We start from the raw sequence: 27,261 nt of genomic DNA, 5'->3' as shown, positions 1-27,261 counted from the left end.
TGACAGACAGGGCAGGGAACAGAAGAAGGGGCTGGCCGGCAGCTGGGCTAAGGTGAGAGGTGCCTTTCCCAGGGCTGGCTTGTGTAAGATGTTGGCTGAATGCTCCTTCTTATTAGGGGGCTCAGATTTTTTCTTGGCAGCTCCAGCCCAGCGAGTCTGATGTGGGCTGAGAGGAGCCTGACTCACGGGGCCAGGGGTCGGGCTGGGAGGGATGGGAGTCAAGAGGGAGCACAGCCTCCCCTGGCCCATCTGCAGACTGTCGGGGTTAGAGATGGCTGGTGGTCAGCACATTGGGGGCTCTATTTTCTGGGTTCTCTCGCAGGGGCCAGGGTTGGTGCCTGCAGCAGGGGACATAACCAGGGCCCGGAGTGGGATTGGGAGAGGAGGCTAGACCTGCATGGATCTCCTCCTTAGATACTGGATCTCCTTGCATTTGGAAGGACATTCTGAGGGGGTTACTGTACCCTTCTCAGTTGACATTCTTTAAGTGGGATGACCCTCTGATGTGCTGTGTATTGAGCCCCTGCTTCACCACATCCCTAAACCAGCAATTACTAAGCCATCAAATTTCACTTCAAGGGCCTTGTCTGTGTAAGTCTGTTTTCTCCCTCTGGGCTGGTCCTCTTCTGTCCAGGTCAGCTCTCAGCCAGTCTCCCTGACTGCAGCTCTCCAGCTTCTCTCCACCTTGCCCCTGGTGATGGATGAAATACCTTAAGACATGGCTTGGTCATGCCACTACTCAGAAAGCTTCTGAGGTGCTCCAAGTCTAAGGGCCTTGCTGCTGGGACTGGGTGCTTACCGCTTTTACCTTTTTTATTTTAAAACAGAATTGCTAGGAAGACATTCTGAGTCTGCAGATGGCTACTTCAGGTGTGTCCCCAGACTGCCCGGGGGGCAACGTGTCCAGTCTCCACACAGGTAGGGGCTACTTGGGGGAAGAGGTGAGTGGCACCGAAGGTGAAGGTAGCCGTGTTCTCACTCTCCCGTGGTTCTGCTTTGGTGTGGGGGGTGGGGGACAGGGCTTCATGTGTGCTTGAACCAATCTCTAGCCTCTCTGTAGCACGTACTCCTCCTGTTCTGGGCGGGAGGTCTCCTCTGGGCCCACGGCTGCCTCAGGCTCCATTCTGTTTCTTCGTGTGTTGTTCTCCATTACTTCCCTGAATCCTGCCCACATGTCCCAGCCCAATTATTGCTATAGTGCTTTCCTGACCCAGGGACACTCTGACCTCTCCTTTGGCCCGTGCAGTGGTTAGGATCTATTTCCCAGTGCAACAGTCACACACACACACTTGTACTCATACATATGCACAATCCTCATGTATGTGCACACATACTCATACATGTGCACTCACATGCACATATGCACTCTGAACTCTGCAAATTCCACACTGCTCTAACCCTCTGTGCACATAATATTTCATACTCTACAAAGTACTCTCCTATCCAGAACTGCATTTGTTTCTCTGAATGATCCCATGATGGGGAGAGGGGCAGGGTGGTGTTATTCTTATTTCACTGGCCCAGAGAAGTGAGGGTTCTCACCTGAGTCACACAGGGCATTGACACAGTGGCTGGGGCTGACCCTGCCTCTTAATGCTCAGGCCTGGGCTCTTTCCACAACACCATCACTGACCCCAAGGGCTCTGACCCCAGGATGTCTCTCTCTCCTCATGCAGAGCTCAGAGGCTAGTGCGTCCTCCATTCTCCCTGGGGCCTGGCTTTATGTAGTTTAGGTTTCATGTGTACAAATACATGTCTCCTTCTGGGAACTGAACCACAGCCTCAAACTGGAACTTCCTATGTGTAACCTGGGGCAGTATGCAACCCCGTTCTTCCATTTGGCAGGGATACAGTTCTTCCGAAATTAACCTCTCCAAGGACTTAGTTTGGCATGTTCTTTAGGCCCCTGGGCTACTCCTTTTCTTTTCAGTAAAACCTTGATAATGTTTTCCCTGCACAGATGTTTATTTTCTAGAAGTGACAGGGATCAGAGTAGGGAGGCAGGGCTGTCCCTGGGAGGGTGCAGAAATTGGGACAGATCCCATCAGGCGCTGTCCCTGGAGCCTCTAATCTGGGCACAACTCAGAGTCAGGTGACACTGAAGGCCTTCTGGAGACAGAGTGGAGGTGTTCTGAAGGGGGAGGGGGTGCTGTTGGGTACAGGTAAAGAAGGGCAGTTAAGGGGATGGTGTTAAGTCTCAGGTCTTAAGCAGCAGCCAAAGGGGCCCCAGGGCGGGGTTCTCCCAGTGCAGCAGCCCCCTGCCCCATCTTCCATGCTTTTGGATAGACTTCTCAGCACTCTGTAATGTGCTTGGGAGCCATTACAGGCACTGGCTTCCCCAAGTCACCCTCTGTCTTCAAACATGACTTCACTTTCTGCACATGATGGAAAAACAACTGGGCGAGTAGGGGGCAATGCAGTTTTCAGGGCACCTTCCCTTTCCCTTCAGCCATATGTGAATGCTCTTTCCTTTCAATCCTGAGAGCAGATTCTCATCCCTGACAGCACACAACCATCTTTCTCTTGGGAGCTTTAAAAAAATGCTGATGCCTGGGCTCCTCCTCCAGAGATTGTGGCTTCAGTGAGTGGTCTGGGGTGCAGCATGGGCACTGAGAATGTTAAGAGCTCTCCAGGTGATGCTGATGCTGATGTGCAGCCCAGACTGAGAAGCAATGACCTGGACCTTTGGGTGTCTGACCTTGCAGAACACATTTTATTGCCCTGCTACTCATGGTGCAGGCTGAGGATCAGCTACATTTCTTTTTTCTTTTTTTCTTTTTTGAGAAGGGAGGGCAGAGGATGCGAATGGATGCACATGTGAGCAGGGGAGGGGCAGAGGGAGAGGGAGAGAGAGAGAATCTTAAGCAGGCTCCATACTCAACGTGGAGCCCAATGCTGGGCTTGATCCCACAACCATGAGAGCATGATCTGAGCTGAAATTAAGAGTTGGACACTCAACTGACTGAGCCACCCAGAGAGACCCTCTGGGTCTAAATGCAGGTTCTAGGCCCTTTCTCAGAAGCAGACTTTGCATTTGAATAAGACCTTCAGGTGGTTCCTCTACTCATAAGCTCTGGGAAGCACAGGGCCAGGGGTCTAGCTGGGCAGTGCTCTTGTAGGGAGAAGGCACTGGGTGTGGGGAGCTACAAGAAGGGAGCAAGAGGAGAGGGCCTGGGCACAATCTCCATTCTTTTCAGAACTTCGGCTGAGTGGTGAAAACATTCGGTAAACAAGTGAAACCAGATTAGATTTACCAACAGCAAAACCAAAACGAAACCAAAGCTAGATTTATTATTTTAATTAAATACCATTTACATCCTCTACCTCCAGATGAAAGGAGATGGCAAACACCCCAGTCCTTTTCATCATGTGTCTTGGCCTGTGGCAGCTAAATCCCAGCTTCCCACACAACCTGTGCAGGGCCCTAACCATGGCATGCTCCCGAGAAAGCTGGTTTGTAAAGGGTGCACAGTTTCAGAAATAAAAATGTAGCACCTATGGAAATGGAGGCTCCTCCCATTGTTGAAAATACCTAAATCGAAAACTCAGCTTTGCTTTGTAAGCTCGACAACACCATAAAGAGGAGGTGAGGTTGGGTCCTTGCTGTGAATGGCCCCAAAGAGGGCATAAACATGGATTCATGTTGGGGTGAGTCAAGGTTAGGAGGCTTTAGTCATGACAGCCTCATGCTATGAACGTCAGTGGGATGCTGGGGTGGGGGTGGGGGTATGCAGGAATGAAGGGCACTAGTAAGAACATCAGTAATCAAACAATAAGTTCGTGCCATATTGGAGAAGAGAGAATAGAGGAAGCCTCGCCCAGAGTGGAAGGGGACATTTCGTGGGGGTAGTGAGAAGAGGAATACAGTTGGAATTGGCAGGCAGGAAGGAAAAAGTGGGAGGACTGGGGCATTACAGGGAGACGTAAGGGAAGTGGTGGGGGGGGAGGAGAATAGGAGGAAGGAGAAAGAGAAGAGAGGAGAGAAACCTCAGAGTCACAGCACAGTAGGAGGATTGAAGTGCTGGTGGGAGAGGATGTGCTGAGAAGGAGATGGAGCAGGCGAGGAGATGGGCTGGGGAGACAGATGGGCACTCCTGAGCCCTCTGTCTCTGCTCTGAAGGGGCCACAGCCTCCAGGCTGCCAGACTCCCTGGCAAGGCTTCTCCCTCCTCCTCCTCTCTTTCATGAGTCCTGTGAAGGATGGAGCAACAGTCTTCCTGGGGAGGGGAAGTGAGCTGTTCTGTCACACTGCCCTGTACGTGGCCCTGGCACATCATGTGGTTCCAGAGACAGCCAGCTCCGGACCAGCTACCGAAGAAGGAAAAGCAGAGGGATCCTGGTGTGGAGATGGGGACTTAATCTAACTTTATCCCACTCTTTCTTCTCCTTCAGCCCTAACCAGATTTACCAAATGAGCTTTCCTCAGATCTCCAAAGAAGCCACTTGGGGTTACAACAGTTGAGTGTTAAAGAAGGTATGCATTTAGCAAGTGGCTGAAGACATTTGCCGAGATGCTTGTCCTCTGACCCCTTGCAGCTTGACTGATGTAATGGGAGAGATATGTTGGCTATATTTATGCAGTCAAGCCTCTGAAGAGATAGAATTTATCTGGACATCACTGGAAAACAAATTTTGTTGTGAAACCTCTGAAGATGTGTTTTCTCGAGAGCATCTGAAAGGAGGGTGAGTGTTGATGAGCAAACTCCGTCGGGATGGTAACAGTGGGTGGAACCAAAAGAACATGGCCTTGGGAGTCCAGCCAAATTCTAGCTCTGCCATCTACCATGTACCACGTGGGGATTCCTCCTCATCTGGGAAGCAGAATGGTGATTGCTGCCTCATAAGGCAACATGTAGAGGGCTGAGCAGCACACTACTCCACGAACCGTAGGTGTCACCAAATGTCAGTTTCTGCCTACGTCCTCCCGGCTTTTCTGGGGCTGTTCATAAGCTCTAAAGGCTCCAACTACCAGGAATTTAATGAGAGTAGACTTGCTGATGTAAATATTTAGAAATGTTCATCTTCCTAAAACACTAATTTCCCCATAGCAGATCCTACATTGGATATTGCTCATTAATTCAAATGTTTGTTGAGTACCTACTATGTGTCAGTCACTAGAGATTCATCAGTGAGCAAGACAAAGTTCTTCTTGTCCTCATGGAAACCAGAAGGTACACTGTGAGTGTCCAGGGATGGGACTGCCCTGCTTCCCACTGTGGGGGTGGGTAGAGAATGAAGGTGGAAATGAGGGGAGCATCTTTTGGTTGACTCAATGAAGGAGGGGTACCACTACTATTTAGTGGTGAAGGCCAGGGAGGCCACATATCCTGCAATATGCAGGTCAAGCCTATATGACAAGGGTCAATCCCCACAAAATGCTCAGTGAGAAAACCTGGTAAGCCCGGGATGCAAAAAGTCATGAAAGTCAAAAACTTCCCTGTTGGTAGAAAGGTTTTTAATACCATCATTTCTCCAAGATCAACTTTGAAGAGATATTTTAATTGGATGTGAAGGAGTCCTGTGTCCTGTTTCTTTCTGTTTTTCAGAGTTTACAGAGCCATCCTTCTAAGGGTCTGTGATTCCATTGCCTATTTGGTGGTGCTCCTAATTCCTTCATGACCCGGCTGATACAACTGTGAACTAGGAAGTAGGATTCAACCAAGACTCCAACTTGCAGGCCCCTTGATCAGTGCTTTGCCTCTATAAGTGGTCCAGTTCTGGTTAGGGGTACAGATGGGGATCACAGATCAGGGAGAAGACAAATGGCTCATTTGGAGAACCAAACCCATTGACTTGGTTGCATTAATTCTACACACCAACCCACTAGGGCAAAAGGCAGGTAAAGTACACCTCTCAAAACTGATGGCCCATCTATAACATCTTCAAGGGCTTCTGAGGTTCTAAGACATAAACATTTTGGGGAATATGCCTTCAAATGAGATGATAGTATCGCCCACCCAATAATCATATTGTTTTTAGTTTAAGCCTCTCCTTGTCATGTTTAAAAAAATCATATGTAGTCACTATGAAAATTTCAAATACTGAAGAGCACAGGAAGAATGCAGAAACTTACTGCCACTTCCCAAATGCAGAAATGGCCATCATAAACATTGGGGAGCTGTCCTTCCAGATACCTTTGTGCTCATATTCCTGAACAGCAAAAGAAAAAATGGAAAGACAAAATTATTTCCTAGAAATAGGATAATGTCTTATGAGCTATTATTTTTGTTTTGTTTTTGTTTTTTTGAGCTATTGTTTTTTAACGGAAAGTATCATATTTAATTTTGTGTGACTTGAACAAAAGAAAAATGAATTAAAGTGAAACTAGAGAAACTGCTAAACTTCAGATAAATGTTTATTCATCATGGGAAATATTTTTAGTTTTTGTAACCTTTTAAGGTTAAGAAAACAGAAAAAGCATTTAAAAAATTAAGAACTCAGTATCTTTAAAAAAAAATCCAGGTTTCATATTTAGGTAGTACTGATTGCCTCCTAACTAAGAAAAATAGGAAAACTGTTTTCATATGCTTTTATCAATTTTTACTAATTTTATTATTATTATTATTATTATTGCATTGTCAAGATTTATACCATTTCATTCCATTCCTTAATTGTAATTCATAATTTCATACATTTCTGTCCCTATTTATTGAAGAAAGAATATATATATATATACATATATACATATATACATATACATATATATATATGTATATATGTATATATAAAAAGGAATTCAGCAATTATCACTAATTTTTTATAGTTTATATGTTCCCAAGTACTTTATTTTATTTCACTATGTGGGTGACATTTTATCACACACACACAATGCATAATTTATATACATATATATTCACAAGAAAGTCCCATAGATGCTTTATCTCTTGAGTTGCTTCATTTTGGAGAATGTTTATATGTTGCTTAAGGGACAAATTTATTCTTTCTTCACATATTTTCTGAGTGTCTAATGAGTGTGCTCTAGAGCTAAAATCTTGACAAAGATTAAAGTATCTCTAAGAATATCTTACAAACTTGCATTGAGACATTCAAAATCCCTTCCAAATCACAATGACAGTAAATGGAAGAGTTCATCTACCCTATTAGGCCATTATGAGGTGTGGCAGCCAACCTCCACAGTGGCCCTTGGTGACCCTTGCTTCCCGGTACTCACAGAGCTGACCTGTGTAACCAACAGGACATCATAGAAAGGAGGTTCTGTCCCTTCTGGGGCTAGGTTTAAAAGACACTGCCACTTCAGCCTTGCATTTTTGGGTCACTTGCTCTGGGGGAACTGCAGCCTTAGGAGTCTGTTGTGGAGAGGAACTGAGACCTCTTGGCAACAACCAGCATCAGCCAGCTAGATGCACAAGGATCTTAAGAGCAGATCCTCCAGCTCCAGTAAAGCCTTTAGTAAAGCCATCATCGTGACAGCCATCTCATTAGAGACTCTAAGCCAGAACCACCCAGCTATGTTCCTCCCAGATTCCTGGCCAAAAACATTTTTCTTGTTTTAAGTTGCTAAGTTTTGGGCAATTTGTTACACATCAGTAGATAACTAATACATTAGCCATTAATACCTCTTCAAAGATCTAATTAGCCAGTCTCTTAGCAGAAGCCTGGAAAGGTATACTTTTTTATGAAGGAAAAAGGAAGGAATTGATACTTACTGACATCTACTATGTGGTAGGTAATGCTCTCTGTGTTATCTAATCCTCATAACAACCTTGTAGAATAGTGTAGAGGGCACCTACTTTAGAATTTGGAGGTAGTCTGCTGCCAAAATGAGACAATAGTGCATATAAGAAAGATCTGTTGTCCTCACACTTTTGCAGGAAATTAGTTTCCTGTTGGTTGAACTTCATAGGGCAAAAATGTCTTTTGGGGGAAAAAAAACCACTTCTGGGTGAGAATCAGTTGTGAAACACAATCAACACACTAATTTAGGAGGAATGTATATGGCCAGCCCTGTGGCTCACTCTATGGGGACACACCTGAGAAGTACCAACCAGCATTATCTTCAAGGGGGTTTACTTCAGAGATAACATTTAAAGGCAGGAACAGAATCAGAAAGCAAAGTAAGAAAGTACTGAAACAGTGAATGTGTTTCATCATTTGATTATTTGGCTGTCCTTAGCAAGGACCTCTCATCTGCAAGTCTTGCAGCCTTGAAGGATGTGAAAGACATGACGTCCAGGAGCTCTGTCCTTCAGGAGCTAAGGGGTGGTTAGACACATTAAAAAAACAGAATGTAATTTAGGATATCCCATGCTGGAGCCTGTAGGGTGGCTTGCTCAATCCTTCTAGGGTACCTTACTATATCCAAGAGGCTAGAAAGTTAAAAGTCAAATTTCTCAGGGGCGCCTGGGTGGCTCAGTTGGTGGCCCAGGTCATGATCTCATGGTTTGTAAGTTCGAGTCTGCATCTGGCTCTGTGCTGACAGTTCGGAGCCTGGAGCCTGCTTCAGATTCTGTCTCTGTCTCTCTCTGCCCCTCCCCTGCTCCCGCTTTGTCTCCCTCTCTCTCAAAAATAAATAAACATTAAAAAATAAAAAAATCAAATTTCTCAGCTTCTCTTGCAGCTGAGGCTTTAGAATAAAATCAGGCTTTGTCAATTTGAGGCATTAGGCAAAATTTAGAAGGTAGAAGTGAAGCAGAAGTCTTGCCTTTTCAGCTGTTTTCTCCTGAAAGAAAGGTCATGGACAGATGATGTTTTTTGCTGCTCACTGCTCAGCCACTAGCTTTGTGGGTTTTAGGGGCAGGAGCTATAGTGACTTCATGATTCTGGCTTCCTGATTCCTGGAATATAATGGTGGGTTTTTGAACTCAGTAGTTTCAGTGGTGGCCTCAGAGGTAGTAGCTCCTATGGTAGGTCGGTTCTGTAGTGTTTCAGGAGTAATTTCTGGCCCAAAGCTCACTCCTACAACTGTGTCCCCAATTTTGTGAGCCCCTAAATTCCTGTATTAAATCCCTTTCTGCTTAAAATACCTGTAGTCGTTTCTGTTTTATGTACTAAACCCCAACCAATAGATGCCATAAGAAAGGAGACTGGGGCAGGAGGCAGGGGACAAGAGGGAAGGGGTAATTAGGAAGGAATTTTTGGAGGAGCTAACTTTTTAGCTTAAAGGAAGAAGGACTGTAAACAGCCCAACAGAAGAGATGAAAGCTCCTTAGTGGGAGTGATTACAAGAGTCTATTTCTCTTTCCCCCAAGTTGGTACTTCCCTATCACCTTCCACCCTTCAGAAGGATGGGTTATGGCTTTTGTTAAGGCCTGGACTTGAATGAATAGTCACTTGGAGTTTCAGTTTGTTGTCACTGGAAAGTGTGTTATTTCAGTACGGGATTCAATACCCAGAAAACAGATTCTCATGGAGCCCCCTCATGGATCCTGCAAAGATAAATACATCTGGAGAAGGCAGTGCTTTTCCTTTCCTGTTGCCTTCCTTCATCACCCTGCTGGAAACTGCACGCTGCTATCTGGGCTTAGCTCCTGATCACCTATCTCCCTGGGGGAGGATAAAACAGAGGGACCAGGTGTTCTCTGACATGGCAAATCAGAAGAAAAATCACTGTATTGGGAGTGAGAAGACCTGGGGTCTAAATTTAGCTTTGCTGCCTACCAGCTGTTTAACCTTGGGCAAGTTTAATGGATAACCAAATTTTTACTATCGTGTGAATCTTCCCACTTTTCTCCAGGCTGCAGCCTTAAGTCAGACCGTTATCATACCTCCTGTTATAACTCCTGGTATCTGTGTATGCTCCACAATCCGTTCTCCTTGGTGCATTCAGAATAATTTGCAAGAATGCAAATCATGTCATATCACCCCTTCTTTAAGACTCTTTAATGCTTCCCAGTGAACCCAGGATGCCCAAACTCCCAGGCAGGACATTAAGTCCAACTTGGTCTCAGTGTACCTCTCCAATTTCCTCTCCTCTCTCCTCTCCAGAAGAGGCTTCATTTTAAGGTGAACTAGAACCAGGGGTCCCCAAAGTGGGACATTCATCCTGAGGGGTATTGTAAGACACTCAGTCAATTGGGGTGTGGATACATATTAGAACTTCTATGTATATTTTTATCTAAAAGTTGAGATAAACTTAAGGTATCCTGGTTCAGATCCTTTTTCAAGTTGTCACATGTCATTTATGGATCTTATGTACCATACCTTTAGTGTTGCAAGATTAGGAGGTTAGTGGCTATCTATTTAGGCTCTGGAGGAAAACTTTCTGAATAAGTGTTTCTTATTGGTTATTAATATTATTATTATCATTCTGGAATAGAGTGGAATTTCCATGGTACAAAAGGATTGACACAAAATGGACAAATGGATTAGAAAGAGTCCTACAAAGAAATTTCAGAACATAAAAAATGACTAATATAAGTCCAAATAAATCACAGGAAAGTGGTGCTATTGCTTCTTCAGTTCTGATTATGTTCTGATGATTCCAGCCACATTAGAAAGTAAAGGCAATGACAACCTAATTAGCCACAATAAGAATTAGGCCCCCAAAATGTCAAAATTATGAAGTCTACTTTAAAAAGGGTTTACATTCTACTACAAAGCTGTAATCATCAATACAGTATGGTATTGGCACAAGAACAGACACATAGACCAATGGAATAGAACAAAGAACCCAGAACTGGACACACAAATGTATGGCCAGATAATCTTTGACAAAGCAGGAAAGAGTATCCAATGGAAACAAAGACAGTCTCTTTACCAAATGGTGCTGGGAGAATTGGACAGCAACAAGCCAAAGAATGAAAACTAGACCACTTTCTTATACCGTACACCAAAATAAACTCAAATTGGATGAAAGACCTGAATGTGAGACAGGAAACCATCAAAACCCTAGAGAAGAAAGCAGGCAACAACCTCTTTGACCTCAGCTGCAGCAATTTCTTACTTGACACATCTCCAAAGGCAAGAGAATTAAAAGCAAAAATGAACTATTGGGACCTCATCAAGATAAAAATGCTTCTGCACTGAAAAGCAAATAATCAACGAAACTAAAAGGCAACCAATGGAATGGGAAAAGATATTTGCAAATGACATATCAGATAAAGGGTTAGTATCCAAAATCTATAAAGAACTCACCAAACTCCCCACCTGAAAAACAAATAATCCAGTGAAGAAATGGGCAGAAGACATGAATAGACACTTCTCTAAAGAAGACATCCACATGGCCAACAGGCACATGAAAAGATGCTCAATGTTGCTCCTCATCAGGGAAATACAAATCAAAACCACCCTCAGATACCACCTCACACCAGTCAGAGTGGCTAAAATGAACAAATCAGGAGACTATGATGCTGGAGAGGATGTGGAGAAACCGGAACTCTCTTGCACTGTTGGTGGGAATGCAAACTGGTGCAGCCGCTCTGGAAAACAGTGTGGAGATTCCTCAAAAAATTAAAAATAGATCTACCCTATGACCTAGCAATAGCACTGCTAGCAATTTACCCAAGGGATACAGGAGTGCTGATGCATAGGGGCACATGTACCCCAATGTTTATAACAGCACTTTCAACAATAGTCAAATTATGTTAAGAGCCTAAATGTCCATCAACTGATGAATGGATAAAGAAGATGTGGTTTATATATACAATCGAATACTACTTGGCAATGAGAAAGAATAAAATCAGGCCATTTGCAGCAATGTGGATAGAACTGGAGGGTATTATGCTAAGTGAAATAAGTCAGTCAGAGAAAGACAGATATCATATGTTTTCACTCATATATGGATCTTGAGAAACTTAACAGAAGACCATGGGGGAAGGGAAGGGAAAAAAAGTTACAAACAGAGAGGGAGGGAGGCAAACCATAAGAGACTCTTAAATACAGAGAACAAACTGAAGGTTGATGGGGGTGGGGGAGAGGGGAAAGTGGGTGATGGGCATTGAGGAGGGCACTTGTTAGGATGAACATTGGGTGTTGTATGGAAGCCAATTTGACAATAAATTATATTAAAAAAAATAAAAAGGGTTTACATTGACTATCATTATAGATGACCCTGACCTAATTGTGTATTGTGCCTTGACATATTGGCTGATGTAGATACGTAAATATAATTTGTAATTAAACAAACGTATTGGGGTGCCTGCTCAAAAATATTTTTCTGGTAGAACTGCACAGTAAAGAAATTTGGAAACCACTGAGCTAAGGACAGATTTGGGTCTAAATGGTACAAGACACCCCAGATCCAATAAATGTCCTCTGGCCCTAATGTAAGAGTGTGCACTTCTTGGTTATTGATGCTTTCAATGCATTCATAAAGCAGAGTTGTTACTGTGCAGTATATTTTCAATGGATTTTAAAAGAGTAGACTTCAAAATTGGGGAGTATTTTATCTGCAAAATCATTTGATCTGATATTATCTGATATTTACTCAGAATAAAACAAGGTCAATGTTATGTACCATACAAAATTTTGTCACTGATAGGATGGGTTATGTGACTTGCACCCTCATGACGGTGAATTGCCTGCTGACATTAGGACCAATTGGGTCGCACACCAGCTCCATCATTAGAAGCCAGAAAGCAGTGCCCTTTTTGCTCCAGTTATTCTTGAAGTAATTTGTTTACCCCAGCCATCAGAACACAGTCAATAAACTGCAGGGATTGACAAAGTGGCACTGTACAGGCAACACGGAAAATTGGAAAAGTGAATTGTAGGTGGTGAGTGGTTAGCAATAAATAATCAGCTTATTCCAGTTGCAGAAATGTCTATGACCAGGAGAAAATCTGACCAGTGAAAATTTTGAATTGGACAAAAGTGGGCCACTTAATTCTCCATGAATACATTCAAGACTGAATATGTTTGGATTCTCTAAGCAAGACTGCTCTTCACAATACTTGGCTTTGTTAAAATCCTGTCTGCTGACATTTGGATTCTCTCCAGTTACCTGGCATCTGAAATTATATCATTAGTGATTTACTCCTTTGAACTAAACATAGACCTCTTCAGGTATCCTCTTTTGAAAAACAAGCACCCTTGGAAAGATTTAGCACAGTAAGTAAAAGATCCCTTGGTATAACTTGGTCTACTAAATGGCTGCCCCTGCAGGGAGAGCTCTGGAACAGTAAGTATCAAGGCTCCAGGCATCCTGGGGAGGGTGTGTGAGGAGGTGGGGAGCTGGGAAAGGGTGAGGTGAGGCTTGAGAAAAGAGTAAAGGTAGAGAAGGAGGGTGCCAAAGGCCAGGTTGAAGGGTTTCAGTTTAAACAAAGAAACTGATTTTAATTCTTTAGTTCAGGTCTAAAATAGACTGTGTCAAACACTGAATTCATCATAATCCTCTGGACTTGGGAAGGCATCATATCTTTCAGAATTAATTCAGTATAATATAACACTCAAGGGACCCCAAATAAATACAATCAACTTTCAGTTTTCCGTGAAACTGCCATGAGCTTGTTGATGGTTGACAGGCAATTGGGGACACAAATCAGAACTCCCTGGGCAATCACACCCATTTTCTTATCAATTATGGACAAACGAGACAGGAAGGTGAATTTCTAGAAAGAATAGAAAAATGCTCTTCAGTGCAGCAAATTGTCCTGATTAGGGACTACCTGTCATACATCTTGCAGGATCCCATTCCTCATTGTTATTGTGGATGATTGAGCAGTGGCCGTTCTGATGGAATCTCTTTGATGATTTCATTTCTGATGTTCACCTCCCTGCTTGTTCAGCAAGCTGCACATCTGGTCAATATCCTCCCCACCCCACACACAACTGATTGATTTAGTAGATTCAGTGGGAAAAAAAATCAAAGTAGTTCGACAAAAATGTACTTTTTGATAGAAGTTATTAGTCAGTCGCTAACTAAATTGATAGGTTACTTTTATCTTGATTTTTTTTTTATTTTTGTTTTCAGAAATAACAAGTTTAGCTGACTAAAAAGACCAGGTGTCTAATCGACTTGGCTGGTTGTGCTGACAGATATTTGATGTGACATCCATTGACTACACTGACGGGAATTTGAATGAGTTCAAGTCAAAATGTTTGAATTCATCAGTGGGGAGTGTCAACCAATTTTTGCTCTGGAGAAAGCACTCAAATGTCTGCATTTTACAATGAGGAAGTACAAGCTGTTTGGCCTCAAGAAATAAGTGATCCAAGAGGAGATTTCTTTGAAAGGACCTGAGTGATATTTTGTGTCTTCTGATCTCTTGTAAGAACCTGAGTTTGTTCAGGAAAGACCAACTTATGTGCCCATTACAATTACATGGTCTCTGGGGGAAAGTGAAAGCAATGGAAGTGATTCTGAGTAGAGATGTTTTTCACATTACACCAGAGACCTCATACTATACTCTCTTCCTGAGGTTTCTAGAGCCAGACCATGGGAAAGTAGAGCAGGAGGTAAAAGGGGTTTTCAGTTTTCCATAATCCCTGCTCCCGCCATGCCTCAAACTCCTTTGTCCACCTCTGTCCTCCCTTTATCAGGGTGTCCAGCTCTCATACTGTCCCTTTCTAGGGCAAATAGCCTCCAATCCCCCCACGGAAGGAGTGACAAATCATGCTGCTCCCCAAGCCTCCCCAAGAGAGATTACATTTGTCAGGGACTGACATTTTGGTCAAACACTTACTATGAACCAGGCGCTGTACTGAGCAATGTACACATGTTTCTAACAACCACTGACCATCGTATGGCTCATCTATGGCCTTAAAAAATTTTTTTTAATGTTTATTTATTTTTGAGAGAGAGAGCATGAGCAGGAAAAGGGCAGAGAGAGAGAGAGAGAGAGAGAGAGAGAGAGAGAGAGACAGAATCAGAAACAGACTCCAGGCTTTGAGCTGTCAGCACAGAGCCTGATGTGGGGCTTGACCTCATGAGCTGTGAGATCATGACCTGAGCTGAAGACAGATGCTTAACCAACCAAGCCACCCAAGCGCCCCTCATCTATGGCCATTAGTTAATGAAATAACTCTCTTGGCTGAAGTTGAGAGCTGAAATTCTGTCAAATATGTTTGGCTTGGTCAGGGCAGTGAACTAGCACTCCTCGAGCAGGCCCTGGATCCCGGAGAGATGGGGGGCCCTTGGGCATCACGCACGGCCATGCACGCCCTCAGCTGGCATAAATTACTACAGTGGCCAACGCAAAGGCTCTGACTATTTAGATCTTTCAGCCAGTCTTGCCAAAGCAGAAGCTTCTATGATGAGGCCAAAGGAAAGCTCCCAAGCTTGTCTGAGGAAGCACGTGTCACTCTAGTTCAGCAGAAAAGACATAAAGGTTGAGGGTCCCTAAGGCTTTTTCTTGCCTTACTACAGTTTTGGGTCCCTTAAGTCAATGCTTACTAATAGTTCAGTCTTACTTTCAATGCTTACTACTGGGTCAATCTGATGAGTTCATTTGAGGAAAAACGTCATGTAGACTTTTGATGACTTCATTCAGCAAACATCTACGCAGTGGCGCAAATGTTGGCTGGGCAGGGGAAGTCCTGGATCATCAATGGAGAGAGCTAGCCCGATGGACTGTATGCATATAAGAAAAAAAATCTCCATTGCAATTAAGATGATGAACTCAAAGCAGGTGTACATAGACCCATAAAATATTACATCCTTTAGAAACCTGAATGGTGGAACTGGCCCAGCCTGTCCTTTTCTTACTGTGTGGCTACAGAGTAGTTATATTACAAAGCATGTGCATTGTCCTCTCTGGACATTCAGGGTCAGAGTCCGTTGCCTACAGAGGGGTGGGGAAAAGCCTGGGAAAGAAGGAGATGGTTGAGAGGTCCAGTTATGGTCAGGCTTTCCTACTTGTCTTATATGTATTAGGTAAGACAGGTGCTTCCCCATAAGTGTACCTTTATTACTTCAAATTTTTTCTTCACAGTGCCCCTCAGGTGGCAGATTGGGCTAAAGTTCAGAGAGGCTACATGACTTGCCCAAAGACACACAGCCAGTGGCTGGCTGAGTCAGCATATGGTGCAGGTTGGGGTGCATACTCTCTTTTGCCTTTTCCACCAGACCATGTGATATTGTGCTGATCACCCTGAGGGGAGGCAGCCAGGTTTACTGGAAATGAGGCACAGCATGGGGAAATGGTAAAGAATGAGGTTCTGGAGCCAGATTATGCAGTTTGAGTCTTAGTGTTCCCTACTTCCCAGCATCATGACCTTGGGCTAATTATAGGGCCTGAGACCACCCATATGCAAAATTAGGACTGTGGTAATATCTTCCCAGAGTTGGCTTCATGGGCATGTGACCAGTGCAATTGTATATAGTCTTGTGCTTAAAAGGGCCCCAGGCTTGGGGTTTGATGCTCCACAAGCACCATCTTGAAATTCTTAATAATTCAAACATATTCAATTGTTCAAAATCCTAACATTGTGTTTTATATATGAAGTTTGATAGGTCAGTGGACCATGAATGGGGGTGACTTGGATCCTTGGCTTATACTCAGTCCTGCCTTCTGCTGCCTCTCCTGTTCTCAACTGCCTTTAGGTGCCCAGGGCCTCTCCCTCCTGGTCCCTCACCCTGGGACTGCTGCTACCCTCTGTGCTCAGGTGCGCACAGGTGTGGGGAGGGTTGGAGTTAGGTGATACACCCTGCAGCACTTTGGCCCATTCCTGGTACTGAGCAGAACCTGGCATATAGATTGCAGTCCTTTGGGGGTCATGCATTCACAGTGGGCTGGGCTGGAGGGCTTGTGGGAAGGGGAGACCCCCGGCTTAACTCTCCAACTTTGATCAGGGCTCAGTGTGGCAATCTGATGGCTGGTGGGAGGGAAACCTGCAGAGAGTGGATCTTTTGTGTGTACACTTAGTCACTGGGTGGGGCCTTGTGCAGTGAGAGTCTGTGCTCACCTAGCAAGAATCCCTGCACTTCTGGGACCGCATCATTAAATAGCAGATAAAAACATCATGATAGGTTATGACAGGTCAAGAAGAGAGAGGGAGGGAGTGGTGGTGAGGGTGCAGAGGAAACCACCCAAGGAAGAATGAAAAAAGTTTTATATTTTAGTACCCTTAACTGCATGTTTCCCCAGCTTTTTTTTTTTTTTTTTTTTTAAAGTAGGCTTCACACTCCAGGGCAGAGCTCAATGTAGGGCTTGAACTCACAACCCTCAGATCAAGACCTGAGCTGAGGTCAAGAGTTGGACGCTTAATTGACTGAGCCGCCCAGACACCCTTCCCCTGCTTTTTAAACAAAGGCTCCATTAAATCTGTATCTGGCCCTGAACTACCCCAGGGCTTGTCGAGGACTGGACGAATGAGGACCTGGAAGCAGTGGAAACGGCCAGTGTATGCGTGGTGCTGCTCAGTTCACTCTTGGCCATTTCCTGGCAGGACACGTGAGCCATGGTTAGGTTCCTTTCCTTTGGAGAGGGAGGGCCACAGCCATGCTCTAAGCAAGGTGGGCGGTGTCCCTCCACCCATCAAGCCCATAATAAAGCAGAGTCATGTGCCCTCTTCCTAACTCCTGACAAGCTTCTTTAAATCGGGCCAGGCACAGAGAGGCAGCTCCCTTTGCAATAGGGCTGGCAGGGGCCAGGGCTGAAGCAGGCATCTCGCTGAACCCAACTGGAAGGAAGCAGGGGGATCGTCATGTGGTCACATCCGCTGTGATTCAACTCATTTCCAGCATGATAATGAATTCAAGAACGAGCTTCTGAAATGAACTCTCCATCAGGAGGGAGGCGGTAATTGTGCTGGTTATTAGCGATTACTCCTGGATGGGGGTTAGGGGTGTGAGCAATAGAATTAAATGAATTTCCTTTGAAAGTTCTGCTGCGCAAAGTAAGAGATATAAATGCTACATTATGCGTTTAAAATACCTCCCGGGTTTGGTTTATAGACTTGTTTATATTTATATATTTATTTGAATGTTTATGGCCTTCTCTCTGTCATTTCACGTTGGTATCTCCATACTCATTATGGTTTTATGGCCGCTTTTTGGAAATCAGTGGCTGCACACACCAGCAAATGATTTGATGAGAGAAGGAGATCCAGAAAGGAAAACAAGTTTAATATTGTAGTTAGTGGGGTGGGGTGGGAGGGGGGAGGAAGAGCCTTCCCTTGGGGTCAGAAAGCTAAAAAATGAAGCTCGAGGTCTGCATGCTTTAGTTAGAACCTTGGGAGTTGTTGCTTAGAAGGCGGCCAGGAGATGGTCAAGTTCCACCCCTCCTTGGAGAGATTAGGAGGCCTTGTGAGATGGAGACACTGATCAGAGATCTCATAGCTTATTGTTCAGGAGTTAGGACAGGGGCCCAGGTCTCCTGATGGCCGCTGTTGCTCCAGACCCACCCTCTTCCGTTCCTATACCCAGGGACACTTCTCTATTGGGCACAACAGGCACTGTGCCCAGAGCCCATGATAGTTTTCAGGACTACAACATTGCTTTAATTTCTTTAAAATCAGAAAGAAAAAACACATATAATCCGGCCTGCATTATATTCATCTCAATACCAATGTGGTCATAAAATATAATTTTTAATATTTTTTTATGGAGAAAGAGACCTATGAAAGCTGAGTGCCTAGGGTCCCCACAAGTCATAACGTGGCCCTGCCAATACCGACCACCCAAGAGGACTGTGGGAGAAATGAGGGAGGTGAGGAGCAGTCCATTGAATCCTCCCCACCCCACCCCCACAGCAATGAGGTTCTGCTTCCTCCCCATCCCCACCTCTTTTAAGCCACCATATCTCAGATGTTTTTCTGTCTATCTCTCCGCAGGGAGATCATTTCAAACAGGAAAGAGGAGGCTCTGAGTATAATACCTTATGATGGGTAAAGAGTGACAGAGATAACCCAAGTGGGTAAATGCACACTGAATTGCGAACCCCTGCTGAGTTCAGAAGGCACTTGAGGATGCTCTGAGTCTCAGGGTCTCCATGGTATATGTGAGCCACAAATTCTGTGTGAACGTGGGGGTGGCCTGTTTAGTAAAAAAGTAAAGATGTGAGATGTGTCAGGTACCTCTGCTTGGGTACATACTGATTAGCCTGCACCTCCTCAAACCTGATCAGCCTGAGGTCCCCAGTCTCAGTAAGAGAGACTGTCACTCACTGCTATGGACTGAATGTGTCCCCCAAATTCATATGTTGAAACCTACATCCCAATGTGATGGTATTAAGAGGTGGAGTCTTTGGGAGGTGATTAGGTCAAGAGAGTGCAGCCCTCACGAATGGGATTAGTGCACTTGTAAAAGAGACATGTGAGGACACAGCAAAGATAGCTGTCTATGAACAAAGAACGAACACCAAATCTGGGGCGCCTTGATTTTGGACTTCCCAGGCTCCAGAACTGTGAGAAATAAATGTTTGTTGTTTATGAGCCCCCCATCCCAGTCAATGGTTTGTGTTGCAGCAGTTGGAATGGACTCAGACACCCCCACCCAAGTGCTCTAGACTCTCTCTCACACCCCACACTGCAATGTAGCAGCAATTCCTATTAGTTCCACCTGTAAATTACATCTGGAATTGGCTTTTCTCATTGCCTTCATTGCTAGTGGCGGAGCCTAAGGCACCATCATCCTTCTCCTTGTTTATGTGTCTCAGCTTCCTCCTGTGCCTGCCTCAGTCCAGCTGGAGCAACCTGAGTGGTCCTTTGAATACGTAGCACGAGTCCCTTCCCTGCTGAAGACCTCTCCAGAGACTGCCCAGCTTGTGTAGACACAAGCTGAAGTCATTCTGCCTCCTGCTTGGCCTCCACACCTGACTTCTGGCTACATCTCTGACATCATCTTCTCCTCTGCCTAGAGCATGTTAAATCCACCCCTGCTCGAGGATCTTTGCATGTGCCACTTCCTCTGCGTAGAGCACCCTCTCCTGGTTAGTCATGGTTCCTCAGAAAGGTATTCTCCAGACACCCCTCTACTGTAGCACCCCATCCCCCACTGACTTTCCATCTCTCTTACCTGTCACTTTCCACAGCACACTACCACCATCTGACACTCTGGCACACCCCCATTTGTTTCCTGTCCTTCCCTCCCACTGGGATGAAGCTCCTTGAAAGCAGGAACCTTGTTTTACTGTCAAATCTCTAGGCTTCTAACAAATTACGTGTTCAAATAATATTTACTGAATGAATGAATTAAAGTCTGGGGCTGTAAAGTAATTTGTCCTTTAAAAATGTCTGAACATCTGTCTGTATGGGCAGGTTTCCTATTTTCACCCTAGATTTGGATCCTGAAATCTTGGTGATTCCTCTTCTGGCCTCTGCCTAGTTCTATCCCTCATCTCCTCTGAAGTGCATTCTAGAAACAGCCAGGTGGCTGGTCTCCTAGCCCCTCCTCCTGTTGCCAATGGAGGGTACTCCTAAGATGGACTTTAGCCTGTCCCTGCCCTGCTGAGGACCCTTGGAAGGCTCCCTGCAGTCTTCAGGGTCAATGGCCACTCCTTAGACCAGTGTCCAGCCCCGCTTTTTGCCCTGCCTGCCTTACCCTCTTGGCTGCACTATCCTATGGTTTTTTTTCAGTTCCTGAAATGGGCCTCAATACCTCAAGCCATAACTTCTGTATACCATAAACTATCATGACAGTATCATTGCTCAAAACAGTTCTCAAATTGGAAGACAGAGAAGGGAGAGGGATAAGAAAAAACCACTCCCTACCCCCAATAAATTTCCAACGGAACTACAGGCAGAGGAATAGCACGAGGAGCCAAGCTAACACAAGGTGCTGGGGAAACCCTGCTGGTGTATTTTGTCCATGAACTGAGCCAGCATTTGCAGGACACACATAGTCAGCCCTATGGACGTCGGGATGGGCGCTAGTGGGGCAGAGGTGCGATGGTCAGTTTGCAGTGGGGGCAGATGATAGACAGGTAGTTCTGGCCCAGAGAGGGAGCTTCTCTCACCAGGGGAGCTAGTCCTCAGTGAGGAGGCAAAGACATGGGTGAAGGTCAGAGGAGAACATGGGCCTTGGCATGGAGGTGAGCAGTGTGGTCAGTTCCAGGAAACGCAGAAGCACAGAGGGGAGTGTGGGCAGGTGAGAAGGTGGGCTAGACGCCACTCTGAGGAAAGCATGATTCAATAGGAACCCTGTGGGTGGTTGCTGAAGGAGTCTTAGCCCCCAAAGCGATGGACCAGGTGTAGAGATTAGAAATACACTCTCCTGACAATGAGGATTTGGAGGCAGGGATAGCAGGTGGGAGGCTATTTCAGGCACCTGCTGGAAAAGTGATGACAGAAGCCATGCAAACACTCTATCTTGGAGACCTGGTTTTGATAGGGTTGGCTGGCAGACACCCACAGGGCCATTCCTGGAGGACTGGGACACTGGACAACCATGTGAGATGGGGAGGCTTCAGTAGGAGGTGGGTGGGTCTGACAGTAGAGGAGGTGGGGGCTGAGTGGCGGGAGGACAGAGCAGTTGTGATGGGCAGTTTAGCCTGTCAGTGTGGCTGGGCTATGTCCCTAGTTACTCAAGTACCGATGTAGGTGTTGGTACATAGGCATTTTGTAGATGTGATAATAGTCCATGATTGGCTGATTTTAAGAAGATGATCCTGGATGATCTGGGTGGGCCTGATTCAATCAGTTGAAATTCCTTATGAGCAGAACTAAAGCTTTCCTGAGAAAAGAAGTAATTCTGCCTGTGGACAACAGCTTCACCCCATGCCTGAGAATTCCAGCTCACCCTGTGGATTTTGGACCTGCCAAGTTAGCCTCCACAATCATATAAGCCAGTTTCTTGCAATAAATCTCTTTATGTACTATGTATTATCTTCTACTGGTTCTGCTTTTCTGGTTGACCTCTGATGATACAACCCCTAGGAGAGAACCAAGCCCAGCCCCTTGCCTGAGGCAGGTCTCTTGGTTCCCTCCAGTAAATCCTGCCCCAGGCTAGGGTACTTCTTCCCCTTCCTCCTTTTTCAGGAGCTGATGGAGTCGCAGAAGCAAAGAGGAGTCTATTTAGGGAAGGGCATTATGTACCTGCCCATCCTCTGAGTGCTCACAAATACAAGCACCCATAATTTTAGGACTGGATTTTTGCCTCTCAGAGAGACCCAAACTCACCCAGCCCCATGTGGCTCACTTTAGTAGGTATCCCCTTTCTCTTGTCCTAACCTTGGGCAATTCCCTTTGGGTCTGATGCATCACAGGAGAATCCCTATGCTGGTGTCTTTCTTTCCCTTTTAATTCTGTCTCCTTGCTCCCCAGTAAGGGCTTGAAATATATCCATAGTGTTTTTTAATGACTATCCTGCTCTATCTGCATATGCCTCCATTAACCAAAGTCAATCTCAGGAGTCCTGGGGGTGAGATCAATTTTGCTCCAGATAGCCGTGCCAATTTCCACTGCTTCCAATAGTATTTCAAACCTATCAAGAGCACTTGGCAAGCCAAACATTTCCACATGGTTTACACACATTAATTAATTTAGCCTCATGCCACCATAGCAAGACAGGAGAGGGCAACTGGAGTGCACAGGTAGAATTTATGGAAGGGCTGATGGGGAGAGGTTCCCTATGAACAGGGGAAGGGGGACCTTCCGGAGCAGATGCTTTCCTCCCATCCACAATGGGTGGTTGTCTTTTTCTTGGATGGAATCTGTACTACTCAGCAGGAGAGCCTCCATGAAGCATGAGCAACACAAGTTCTGTGATCCCATTTCTGCAGTGTCTTCATGATTGTCAGGGGACAAAACCTTCTTAATGAGTATGCTTAGGGCAGCCTGCTTGGTCTGATACTGGCTCTCAAGGACGAGGTCAGGCAGACGGAACAAGGACACTGCCCACAGGCTGCAGTGTGTGGGAAGGGGGGCGGGTGGAGACCGGAGGAGAGAAGAGGCTGAAAGCTAGCTCTAGTTCTGTGCCAGGAAATGCGTGGTCTTCTTTGGTCCTAACCCCCACAGCAACCTGGCTAGGTAATTATTGCTATTTTCTTTTTACAAAAGGTGAAACTGAGGCTCTGCCTGGCTTTAAAGTCCTTGCTGTTTCATGTATACACTTCTCTCACATGGAAGGAAGAGTTCAATTGCCAAGCTGGAAAGAGGTGGTGATGCTCAGTGGAGAGTGCCTGGTTTCTAGCCCCAACCACGTGACTTCAGGTAATTCACTTAATGTCTGTGTGTCTCAGTGTAGTTAATGGTTAAATGGAAAGACAGTTGTTTTGTGCAGTGGCAAAAGTGTGGCATTTGAAATCAGACTGTCTTATATTCTAGAATCTTCTATGCCACAGCTTTTTTTTTTTTTTTTTTTTTTTTTTTAATAAAAAATCTAGGCATGCCTGGGTGGCTTAGTCAGTTAAGCATCCGGCTTTGGCTCAGGTCATGATCTCACGGTTCATGAGTTCGAACCTCACATGGGGCTCTGTGCTAGCAGTGTGGAGCCTATTTGGGATTCTCTCTCCCTCTCTCTCTGTGCCCCTTCCCTGCTTGTGCTCTCTCTATCTTAAAATAAATAAATACACTTAAAAAATAAAAATAAAAAATCTGTAATGCCTATCTTAGGGTTATTGATGAAATGGGATATTGTATATAAAGTGCTTAGCACAGTGCTGGTGGCCATGTTGTTAAATGCAAAATAAATGTTAACTATTATTAATTCCTCATAGAGACACTGTGGAGATAATTTTTTTCAGCTCATTTTTAATGAGCTTCTGCTTTTTGCATAACATTATGTTTGGTACTATAATAGGTATGAAAACACACTGAAAGGTTGTGAGCATACTATTATTTTCATATGAAAGGAAATAGTTTAAAAAGCTGGTTGCACAAGTAGATAAAATTGTTGAGTAGACAGTTGAATAAATAAGGTGGTCAGATTTTAAGGATTAATGCAGAAAGGTTTCACAGAAGACTGAAAGTCTGGGCAGGGTTTGGAAAGAGGAAAGGGCTATGTTTTGGAGAAAGAAGTGTTCATTTCTGGAGAGGGGATAAAATCTCACAGAATGGGGAGGAAAGTGTGGGTTTGTGTGCATGCATGTGTGTGTTTGTCTGCACCTGGGTGTGTGTTTGTGCATATGTGCGTGTGTGCACATGTAGGTAAATGTGTCTCTGTGTGTGTGCATGTGTGTGTCTGTGTGCACATCTGGATATGTGTGTCTATTTGTGTGTGTGTCTGTCTGTGCCTGTGTGTGCATGTGTGTGCTTGTGCCTCTGTATGTGTGTGTACATGTGCATGTGTGTGTGTGTGTGTATGTGCGTGGCTGTGTATTTGTGCGTACATCTAGGGGTGTGTGTGTGTGTGTGTGTGTGTGTGTGTGTGTGTTGGGCAGTTACCTGGAAGGAGCCTGTTCTGGTGGGGTGTGACCGCTGCCCAAGGTGGAGTCAGAGTAGTGGTATGCCCTGAGGTCCATGTGTGGGAGTCTCATTTTGGTAGCAAGACTTAGGCTGTAGAGTTCTTGGCTTGTTTCCTAGAGTTCTAGAATTGAACACTAGAAGACATCTGGTTCAGCTTCCAGTCTATCAGGCTAGTAATATTATCCCAATTTTTACAAGGAATAGAGGAGGTGGTGCTGAGTTGTATGGGTCTGTATCACCGACCCCGCTCCCCTTGGTCCTCCCCTCTGTCCCACCACCTTCTGTTGGCAGAGGTAACAATTGATCCAGGAGAGAGAGGAGAGGAGGGTGTCAGGGAGGAAAGAAGAAAGAGACAAGCGAAACCTTGTCCTCACGACAAAATAAAGACCAAAAAAAGCTTGGTGAGCAAGTCATGGAGTTAGTAGAAAAAACCTCAGTGTCATTTTCTGACTGGAGGAGGGCTGTTCACTCTGCTCCACCTGCTGCCATGCCCTGGTTCCCTTGAACCTTGTATCTAATGTCCAATATTCTCTGATGTGTCTTATTTTTAAAACTCACACTGTCCCAGCCAGATCCTAATACTCGGCGTCCTTGTGTTCTCCAGCCTGGTACCCTGTACTTGACTCGTCTGTACCACAGTACTTCTCAAACCTCTCCTCTACCGGCAAATAATCCATCCAAATGCATTCACCCTTCCCTCCACCCCCTAGTGCCCTGACTCTGTTCTAACCCTGCACCCATGCATGCTGAGCTCTGCTCTTCAAGGTCCTCACTTAAATCACATTTTCAAAAAGAAACAATACTGAATACTTCATTTGTTGAGAAATTTCCCCCGCAGGTGCTTTTTTGCACCGACCAATGCCTTCTCCACTGGTCAGTCAGAGTTCCAAAAGTATTTACTGAAGGAGTATAGGCGCAAGTTGGTGGGAATGGGGTGGTGTTAATGTTGCTGTGTTGACAACACAGAGCCCGATGTGGGGCTCAAACCCATGAACCGTGAGATCATGACCTGAGCTGAAATGAAGAGTCAGACATTAAATGGGCTGAGCCACCCAGGCGCCCCTACTAAAAATTTAGAATTACATAGATACACATTGATGGCTTGTAAGCATTTCTAACCCTGGATCTTTAGTTGTTCCACAATACAGGTTCCAAGTGTCTCTTGGACTCTGTCAGATTGGAGAACAGATCTGGAGAGTATCTGATTTATTATCAACAGTGACTCAAAGGAATGGTCTCACTTTATGGCCCAGTTACTCTGTGCCTAGCCCTTATAAGGAAAGACACTTGTAACATTAAAGGCTAGAGAGTCTGCAGCTCAGATCCAGGGACCTGGGGGTTTGAGCCCAGCTCTGTGGGGCTGGCTATACTGGGCCACCATGCCCCTCACTAGGCCACAGTGCTTTGCGTCCTCTTGTCAGAGGGAGCCAGACCAAAGAGGACAGGGGTCAAGTGCTGCCCCTTTCTGCTCTTAAATGCCTATTTCTCTTGGCTGTGTGAGGTCTTCAGAGCTGGTAGGAATACAACACGGTGTGTTTTGGCTGTGAAACAGAGCCCTGGGGACTAGGCTCTGCCTTTCAGTCTCCGGGCTCAGGCAGCATGCTTGGCTACTCGGGGGAATCAGCCTCCTCCATCTGCTTCCCAAGGGGGGACCAGGAATGGGGCAGCCAGGTTCCTGTGAGAGCTGTGTTTGTGGTGTTCAGCCTCCACTGGAAAGTTAATGGGTTCTGTCTGATATCCTGCTATGTGGTGTTGGCAACAAGGACATCAGAATATTTAGATGTGCAGAACAGTGTCTGAATTTTTATTTGTTGTATAGGCATTTGTAGACTCATAGATTGGGATAGGAAGGAGGGGAGAGATTCAAAGATTATCTAGTGCAATCCTCTCATTTTATATGTCAAACAAATGGAACTGGAAGGTGAAATGTCTGTCCAAACTCCCCAGCAAGAAGGTGGAAACTGCCACACTGGGCCAGTTCCTCTTGGTCAGCAGGATGTAAGAGAGATGTTGTTGTTGACTGTTCCTGACCCCAGGGTCACCATACACTTATTTCTGCCCCTGCCAGGAATGTATAGATACTGGACTCTCTGGTCCAAAGAGCTCTGCTCTTTGCTGCTGCAAAGATATCAATCCCACGGTTTCTTGTGATCCCAAAGACCTTCCCCAGGTCTCCCAATGCCTGAGACTTGAAGCTTGGAAATCTAGTGGCTCTACTGATGGTGGGGGGAGGAGGGCTAGCCCCATCACAGCCGTGAAATTGATGAGCCATCTTTGACCCTCTGGCTGCCTTCTTATAGGTGCCTCTTTTGGTGGAGGAAAGCACTCAGGTAAATAGCCTAGAGCCTTGTCACTCAGAGTGTGCTCCTTGGACCACTGCAGTACCTGCAAGCTTGTTAGAAATGTGGAATCTCAGGCTCCTTCACAGACCTACTAAATGAGAATCTGCATTTTGACGAGATGGCTAGCCAATTTGTATGTCCATTTTAGTTTGAGAAGCCTTGGCTTAGAGTATTAGTGACTTAATGCCACCCACACTCAGGGGCTATTTATATTTCAAAAGGGTAAAGAGAAAGCCTGAGCTGTTTATTTCAAAAAGTATATTTCCAATGGGAGTGAGAAGAAGGAGAGTTAAGACCTTCTCCTCTGACATTGATATTTAGGTCTGTGTGTTTGGGTGTGGGGTTGGGGAGGGTGGCAGGCAGTTTGAGAGCTCAGGCTCTAGAACCTGATTGTTGAGATTCAGTTACTGGCTCAGTCGCTTATGTCCATTATGTGATTTTAGTTGGCTACAAGACTTTGGGAAATTTGTCTCAATTTTCTCATCTGCAAAATGGGGATAATGGTGCCACTATATCATAAGGTTGTTGTTATGATGGAATGATTTAACTCATGCTAAGCTTTCGAAACAGCACCTTAGCATACTGTAAGCCCTCAATCAAAGTCAGCTTTTATTCTGATCTCTTTCTATACATAACACTGGGCAAGAGATGCAGCTGCTTGTACCATGTGATGTTCCTATATCAGGGACCACTACATGGATGACAGGTGAGTCATGATGTTCTGTGTGCCCTTCTAC

General features: G+C 45.2%; 1 protein-coding gene and 2 long non-coding RNA genes across 7 annotated transcripts in view; 2 read left to right on the top strand and 1 right to left on the bottom strand.

Moving 5' to 3' along the window:
• LOC109275779 (urea transporter 2-like) overlaps window positions 1–27,261 on the bottom strand; it is a 409,234-nt gene that overhangs the window by 34,120 nt on the left and 347,853 nt on the right. The gene's annotated exons all lie outside the window — the stretch shown is intronic.
• LOC109275782 (uncharacterized) lies at window positions 839–6,340 on the top strand. Of its 2 annotated transcripts, XR_008422268.1 has the most exons (3): window positions 839–941; window positions 4,392–4,682; window positions 5,546–6,340. It is a non-coding gene; the product is annotated as an uncharacterized LOC109275782 (long non-coding RNA). The 2 variants fall into 2 exon arrangements; XR_002084372.2 differs by lacking the exon at window positions 839–941 and having other exon boundaries at window positions 3,797–4,682.
• LOC109275781 (uncharacterized) overlaps window positions 22,407–27,261 on the top strand; it is a 127,302-nt gene continuing 122,447 nt past the window's right edge. For 2 of the 3 annotated variants that reach the window (XR_008422270.1, XR_008422269.1), the window contains exon 1: window positions 22,407–22,988. This is a non-coding gene — a long non-coding RNA (uncharacterized LOC109275781). The remainder of the gene's footprint in view (window positions 22,989–27,261) is intronic. The other variant, XR_008422271.1, reaches the window with a different exon arrangement.

This window comes from Panthera pardus, unplaced genomic scaffold, assembly GCF_024362965.1.
Source record: "Panthera pardus isolate Hobbes unplaced genomic scaffold, ASM2436296v1 HiC_scaffold_15, whole genome shotgun sequence".
NCBI classification, from domain to species: domain Eukaryota; kingdom Metazoa; phylum Chordata; class Mammalia; order Carnivora; family Felidae; genus Panthera; species Panthera pardus.
Note: the sequence above shows the minus strand (reverse complement) of the source record. Positions and strands in the feature narration are given on the sequence as shown.